Genomic DNA, 7,309 nt, shown 5'->3' on the forward strand with positions numbered 1-7,309 from the left:
ACCACCCTCCTGGCACACAGATGTGTTCAGCAACCTGGCAGTTCTCTGAACCCTATACTTTTGGGTTTCTATGGTGGCTTCATCACACAGGCATGATTGACCATGAACTCAACCTTGAGCCTCTCTCACCTTTCTAGAGGATGGTGGTCAGGGCTGAAAGTTCTGAGCTTCTAATCATGGCTTGTTTTTTCTGGTGACCAGCCCTCATCTGGAAACTATCTAGGAGCTCACCCAGAGTCACCTCATTAGAAAAAGACACACTGCTATCACCCAGGAAATTCTAAGGAGTTTAGAAGCTCTGTGTCAGGACAGGGTCGAAGATCAAACGTTAGAACAAGAGGCACTCCTAGTTCTCTTATGGCTTAGGAATTGCCTGGGTTTTAGGAGCTCTGTGCCAACAACCTGAGGGAGGGGGCATGGCACGCAGAGACCAATGTATGTATTTCTATTATTTCACACGGTTCTTTCTCAGACCCTCTTGGATTGGGTGAGATGCCCTCCTTTATGCTCTCACAGCACTTGCTCTTTCACATCATGTGTTGTAATCCTTCATTTTCTTGTGTATATCTCCCATCAGATCCTCAGCTCCCTGAGTTTTTAGATTACATTGTTGTTTTCCATTGCTGTCTCAGCAGTGCTGACACACGGTAGAAATTCATTATATGTTTGTTGATTAAATGAATAAATGGTGAGAGACTCCAGGCTTAGATCCTTTGGGGAGCCATAAACAGATAGGATTTCTCTGTTAAAGCTTAATCTACTGGTAGCTGAACAGTGCAGAGCCAGAGCCCTAAGCCCTGGGGTTTCTCCTGGAGAGAGTTCATTTTGTGTGAGAAGAGTAGACAGGTAATATGGAGCAAGTGCAAACTGGAGCTAGGGAGGGAGTGAGCTGCTCTTAACATGGGCAAACTAGCCATGTGTACTGATGGCAGGTTTGGGGCGCTGGGGTTAGGACTAGAGAGTTTGGCCCTCTTTAGATAATTTGGAAAAGCACATTTAAGCTTTGGAGACCCTGATTTCTTGCCCCATTTTCAAAGGGCAATTTAGAGTCACATTGCTGCCTGTGGAGTTCCAGGGTATACTTTTGCTGAATCTGCTAAATTTTCTCCTTGGTGTATGTCTTGAAAATCCCTCCTATAGTTGGCCCTCTGAATTGGCATGTTCCACGTCTATGGATTCAACAAACGGTGGATGGAAACTATTTTGTTAACAAAATTCTAGAAAGTTCCAAAAAGTAGAATTTCAATTCGCTGGGGCTAGTAAGTATTTACATTGTATTTACAACTATACATTGTATTAGGTATTATTAGTAATCTAGAGCTGATTTAAAGTATGCAGGAGGAACTTCCCTGGCCACCCGCTGGTTGAGACTCTGCACTTCCACTGCAGGGATTGTGGGTTTGATCCCTGCAAGCCAGGTGGTGCAGCCAAAAAAAAAAAAAAAAGTATACAGAAGGATGTGTGTAGGTTATAGGCAAGTACTATACCATTTTACATAAGGGACTTGAGCATCCGTGGATTTTGGTGTCTGGAGGGTTCTAAGACTAACCCTCCATGGATACTGAGGGAGGACCAAGGACTGCACTTCAGTCCACTCTAAACCTCTTCTCCTGACAGGAAACCCAAAGTAGTTAAGGCTCTTGACACCAGGGCTTCCCTGGTGGCTCAGACGGTAAAGTGTCTGCCTGCAATGCAGGAGACCCAGGTTCGATCCCTGGGTTGGGAAGATCCCTGGAGAAGGAAATGGCAACCCACTCCAGTATTCTGGCCTGGAAAATTCCATGGACGGAGGAGCCTGGTAGACTACAGTCCAGGGGGTGGCAAAGAGTCGGACACGACTGAGTAACTTCACTTCACAGTGTTCTTATAGAATGATTCTTATAGGTGTTAAGAACCCCCCTAGTGGTAAAGAACCCGCCTGCCAATACAGGAGATGTAAGAGATCAGGTTTGATCCCTGGGTGGGGAAGATCCCCTGGAGAAGGGCACGGCAACCCACTCCAGTATTCTTCTCTAGAAAATCCTATGGACAGAGGAGCCTGGCGGGTTACAGTCTATGGGATTGCAAAGAGTTAGACACAACTGAGAGACTAATACTTTCCAGTGTTCTAAGCAATTTCTTCATCCTCAGGATAATAACAGGCCTTGAAGGCCATCTAATAACTGTCTCACCCCCATCCCCTCCTGAGACAGTCTACACAGTCTTTCATTTGATATTGTCCTGCTTCTGCTTTAACTTCTGCGACCCCCTCCATTTTTTGGCTGCACTGTGCAGCTTGTGGGATCCTAGTTTCCTGTCTGGGGATAGAACCTATGCCCTCTGCTGAGGAAATGCATAGTCCCAATTGTTGGACTGCCAGGGAATTTCCTTGAACTTCTCTTATGAGGACATGGAAAACCGTTTGCTTCTGATCAGAAACTGCCATTGCGACCCAATCAAAAAATGGGCCAAAGAACTAAATAGACATTTCTCCAAAGAAGACATACAGATGGCTAACAAACACATGAAAAGATGCTCAACATCACTCATTATCAGAGAAATGCAAATCAAAACCACAATGAGGTACCATTTCACGCCAGTCAGAATGGCTGCTATCCAAAAGTCTACAAGCAATAAATGTTGGAGATGATGTGGAGAAAAGGGAACCCTCTTACACTGTTGGTGGGAATGCAAACTAGTACAGCCACTACGGAGAACAGTGTGGAGATTCCTTAAAAAACTGGAAATAGAACTGCCATATGACCCAGCAATCCCACTGCTGGGCATACACACCGAGGAAACCAGAATCGAAAGAGACACGTGTACCCCAATGTTAATCACAGCACTGTTTATAATAGCTAGGACATGGAAGCAACCTAGATGTCCATCAGCAGATGAATGGGTAAGAAAGCAGTGGTACATATACACAATGGAGTATTACTCAGCCATTAAAAAGAATACCTTTGAATCAGTTCTAATGAGGTGGATGAAACTGGAGCCTATTATACAGAGTGAAGTAAGCCAGAAAGAAAAACACCAATACAGTATACTAACGCATATATATGGAATTTAGAAAGATGGTAATGATAACACTGTATGTGAGACAGCAAAAGAGACACAGATGTATAGAACAGTCTTTTGGACTTCTGTGGAAGAGTGAGAGGGTAGGATGATTTGGGAGAATGGCATTGAAACACGTATAATATCATATATGAAACGAATCACTAGTCCAGGTTCAATGCATGATAAAGGATGCTTGGGGCTGGTGCACTGGGACGACCCAGAGGGACGGTATGGGGAGGGAGGTGGGAGGAGGGCACAGGATGGGGAACACGTGTATACCTGTGGCAGATTCATGTTGATGTATGGCAAAACCAATACAATATTGTAAAGTAATTAGCCTCCAATTAAAATAAATAAATTTATAATAAAAAAAATAAACTGCCATTGCATGTTCCTCTTTGCCCTCTGATGTTGACATAAGTATATGGCATTTGAAAGACTTTTACCCCTAGTGCCAACCTGACATAAGGCCACTTGGGTGTCCCCACCTCTGCACTCACCCTCTTTCTCTCTTCTCTTTTAGCCCTTGTAGGGAGGAGGACCAAGGAGCACATAGGTGATGCTGGTGTGTTGGAGAGAATACACAGGATTGAAGTTTGATTTATGTGTATTACTCTGAGGGAAGCAAAAACCAAACACAGTGAGCCGAGTCTAGTAAGGAATCGTTAGCCTTGGGAGCAAAGGGGAAAATTCTGAATGCAGACGTGTGCATCTCCAGGTCCAGCTGCCTTTCAAATTATCTCACAATCTTTTCAGAAAAAGAAGGTAGAAGAGAAGGGAGGGGGGCCTCTAAAAAAAAAAAGCCTTGATAATACATCCATCCATAAGCCTGCTTGGTTGTTCCTTTAAGAAAGGGTATCACAGAGGGAGGAAGGCTTGTCCTCCACCCATAACATGGTGGCTTTGGCATCCCAGGGGCCTCAGTGCTCCAGTGTTTGCTGCTCAGCAGACAGAGTTCTTAGCACAGGTACTAAGGAATAAACTGCCGGAGGGAGGGGGAACAGTGGCAGCAGCTTGCAGCAGGAGGCAGCTACTCCTTATGGACTCAAATATTATTCAGGGGTCTTTTGTTAGAGGCTAATTTCTGTGTGAGAGATAAACACAAGAGCTGGTAAAACTTGGGAGATGACTCATAGAATGGCCTTGAATGTATGCAGGCTGGCAAGGCCTAGGGGAGCTCAGGTTACAAGCAGCTCAGAGGAAAACCCTATGCCAAGGCAGACGAAGCCAGTTCCGGCCATCACAGAACAAGGGGTACATGCCCTTCTAAAAAAGGTCTTTAAAAAAAACTCTCAGAAAGGGCTTTAAAATATAATACATGGGAAGCAAAGCCTGCAACAAAAAGAGGAGATGTCCTGCCCCATCATTATTGTGAAATAGCCACTTGATCACTGACCATCACTTGAACATCCACGCATTGCAGCAGCAAATGGGTCTGGGTAATTGGAGGCCAGCTATTTGTCCACTAGAGAGACAGAGCTATTAAGGTGATGTCTGAGTGAGTTATTGAAGGGGGTGGGAGGCACTCCTAGCACAGAATGGGTCCTTGAAATAGGTTCTTGTATAATGGCTTAGAAGGAAAAATGGGACTCCAGCCCCATTTGCTAATGTCTGCTGCATCTAGATGGCAGTGTGCTCTGTCCATGAGTTTCATGTTGACTCAGGTGCCAGGAAGACGTTGGAGAGGAGGAAACAGGCTGGAGACCCTGCTGTTGGGATCAGCACTGGGATGGGGAGTGGCTGCTGGGGAAGCAGCTGCATTTGAGTGGGGGAGGTGGGAGGAAGAGGAGCAGAGGCTTGCTGGGTTCCATGCATCCAGACCAGCTCTATCCCTGGATCAGGTCGCCCTGGGCAATGACTAGGAGGGAGAGAGGAAGGGAGATCCTAAGGCTAAAACCATTCACCTGAGGCTGGCTTTTCAGTGGATATCTTCATGTGTGAGGGGTGCGCTGAAATGCTGTAATGACAAGTGTAATGACAAGTTCTTTTTTGTTTGTAATATTTCAAATTCCTGGCTTCCAAGTATTGATCAGCAAAATAATCGGGTGGCATGTACCTGCTTACCTCATATCTGCTTAGGAAAGAGGCCTCTTTCCTCCTGTAGTTCTCTCTTTCTTCCACTCTTACAAAGCACAAAAGGAAGCCACTTTCTTTGATTTATTTATTTATTTGGCTGTGGTGGGTCTTAGTTGTAGCATTCAGGATCTTCAAGCTTCATTGTGGCGTTCAGGATCTTTTAGTTGTGGCTTGTGAGATCTAGTTCCTGACCAGGGGTCAAACCTGGGCCCTCTGCATTGGGAGTGCAGAGTCTTAGCCACTGGACCACCAGGGAAGTCCCCAGGAAGCCACTTTCTTGCCTTATTTCCATGGAAGAAGGAAGGAGAAATAATTATGAAAGTCCATATTTGTTGAAGACTTTCCATGAATCAAGCATTTACAATGATCCAGAGAGGTAGGTGTTAACACTTGCCCCATTTTACAAATGATGACACTGAGGCTCATTCACCCCTGCTTATTTTATTCACAACACTGATCACCATCTCTAATCATCTTGTTGATTGGTACCTTTGTCTGCCTACTCACATAGAATGCATACTCTATGAGAGAGGACTTTTGCCTGTTTTGTCCACTGTGTAATGTCCAGTGCCTACATATGTGTGTGTCACACATCATAGCTTCTCAATAGCTTGTATCTTTAGTCACATCTGGGATGTGATTTTACCCTACTTACAAGCCCATCATTTAGCCTGTTACTGTTTCATGGGTGCTGGAAGGAAACATGAGATTCCCATATCAGAGACAACAGACTGTATGACTCACAGCACAGCAAGTAGCATGAACATCAACATGTTTGCCTCAGTTCCCCAACCCCACAGGCAACACAGAGGGATGGCTGATGGCCATCCTTGGGGAACTTAGCATTTTGTAGCAGACAGTAAGAATGCCTACTCTTTGTCCCAGAGGGTGGTATTAATTCATCCCTCAAGATTACTCACTGCAAACATAACCCTGAGAAATGTCCCAAATAAGGAGCACTCAGGACCTTGCATTCTTAGCATGGCCAATGTTGACTTAAAAATTATCTGCAACCTAAAAGTTGAGCATTACATTTTATTTAATGGGAATTTTTAGGACTTCAAGCCCAAGAGACAGCATCTCAAGTAACTCTGAGAGGACTGCTTTGAAGAGGTGGGGGGAGGGGTGGTGTGGGGGGTACGGAAAAGGAATCAGGTTATATACAAGTTTTGTAATGAAGGGCAGGTAGTCTGAACATCAAAAGATGATTGTTGATTAAAGAAAACCAGATATCCCAAGTTAAGGAATTTAGTGCTTTTTGATGTATGGGAAGACATGAGTCTTAGTTCACTGACATCATTCCTTTGATAAGCACCTCCACTATCAGGAGCCAGTGTCCTGAATTTCCTCAGGGCTCACCGTAAGGAGTGGCTGCAGTCTGATGGCTGCTAGACAGCAGGTATTCTTTCCTTCCTGGGTTCCCTCAGGGTTCACTAGCTCACCATCCTTGGTGTCTGCAACTGCTATTGACTTTGACATCTTTTGTTTACTGATATGGCAGGAAATATTCCATTTCTCACTAGCAACAAATACAGGAGCACAAGAGACCCATGGAAGAAGATCTCCCAATATCCTCCCCTCTGTGCACTTCTGAACCACACATGGGCACTTGGCAGGGCTACCTTGTATTAGTCTCTCTTCAATGCATAGGCCTTGTCTCCACATCTGATCTAGACTGAATTTACTGGGGACAATCCCCCTGCATAACTTGTGGTCCTCATTACTATCCAGGTGTGTCACACAGTGGCTCCTTAGTAGACAACAAAGAATGGCAGCAGCAACAGGCTTTGGGGTCACAGACTTGAGTGTGAATGTCAGCTCTGATTCCAACTCATGCTGTCACCTTGGAAAATGTGCTTCACCCCTCTGAATCTGTTCTCTTGTCTGTAAAATGGCCACAAGACAAGATATTTCTTTTAGAGAGTTCTTGTAATTTAAATAAATTAATCCAAATGTGGCAAATAGAAAGTGCCTGGAGTGTAATAAATATTAAACAAATCTTAGCTCTTTATTGTTGTAATTATTATTACTAAGCCCTGATGTGCCAGGTATTTTAATAATTGGTTTGAAAAATATAATCCTCTGGAGTTCTCTGGGGGTCAGTGGTTAGGACTCTGTGCTTCCAATGCAGGGACACAGTTTTGATCCTAGGTCAGGGAACTAAGATCCCGGATGCCTCAAACTTCAAAAT

The 7,309-nt window shown here is 44.6% G+C and overlaps 2 non-coding genes across 2 annotated transcripts; one reads left to right on the forward strand and one right to left on the reverse strand.

The window, feature by feature from the left end:
• The first annotated feature begins 1,654 nt into the window (after nucleotides 1–1,654).
• TRNAC-GCA (transfer RNA cysteine (anticodon GCA)) lies at nucleotides 1,655–1,726 on the forward strand. Its single transcript has one exon. It is a non-coding gene; the product is annotated as a tRNA-Cys (tRNA).
• A 3,575-nt stretch (nucleotides 1,727–5,301) lies between these two features.
• Nucleotides 5,302–5,374, reverse strand: TRNAG-CCC (transfer RNA glycine (anticodon CCC)). The gene has a single exon. It is a non-coding gene; the product is annotated as a tRNA-Gly (tRNA).
• Nucleotides 5,375–7,309: the final 1,935 nt, after the last annotated feature.

The sequence above is a fragment of the Bos mutus genome, chromosome X, assembly GCF_027580195.1.
Source record: "Bos mutus isolate GX-2022 chromosome X, NWIPB_WYAK_1.1, whole genome shotgun sequence".
Lineage (NCBI taxonomy): Eukaryota > Metazoa > Chordata > Mammalia > Artiodactyla > Bovidae > Bos > Bos mutus.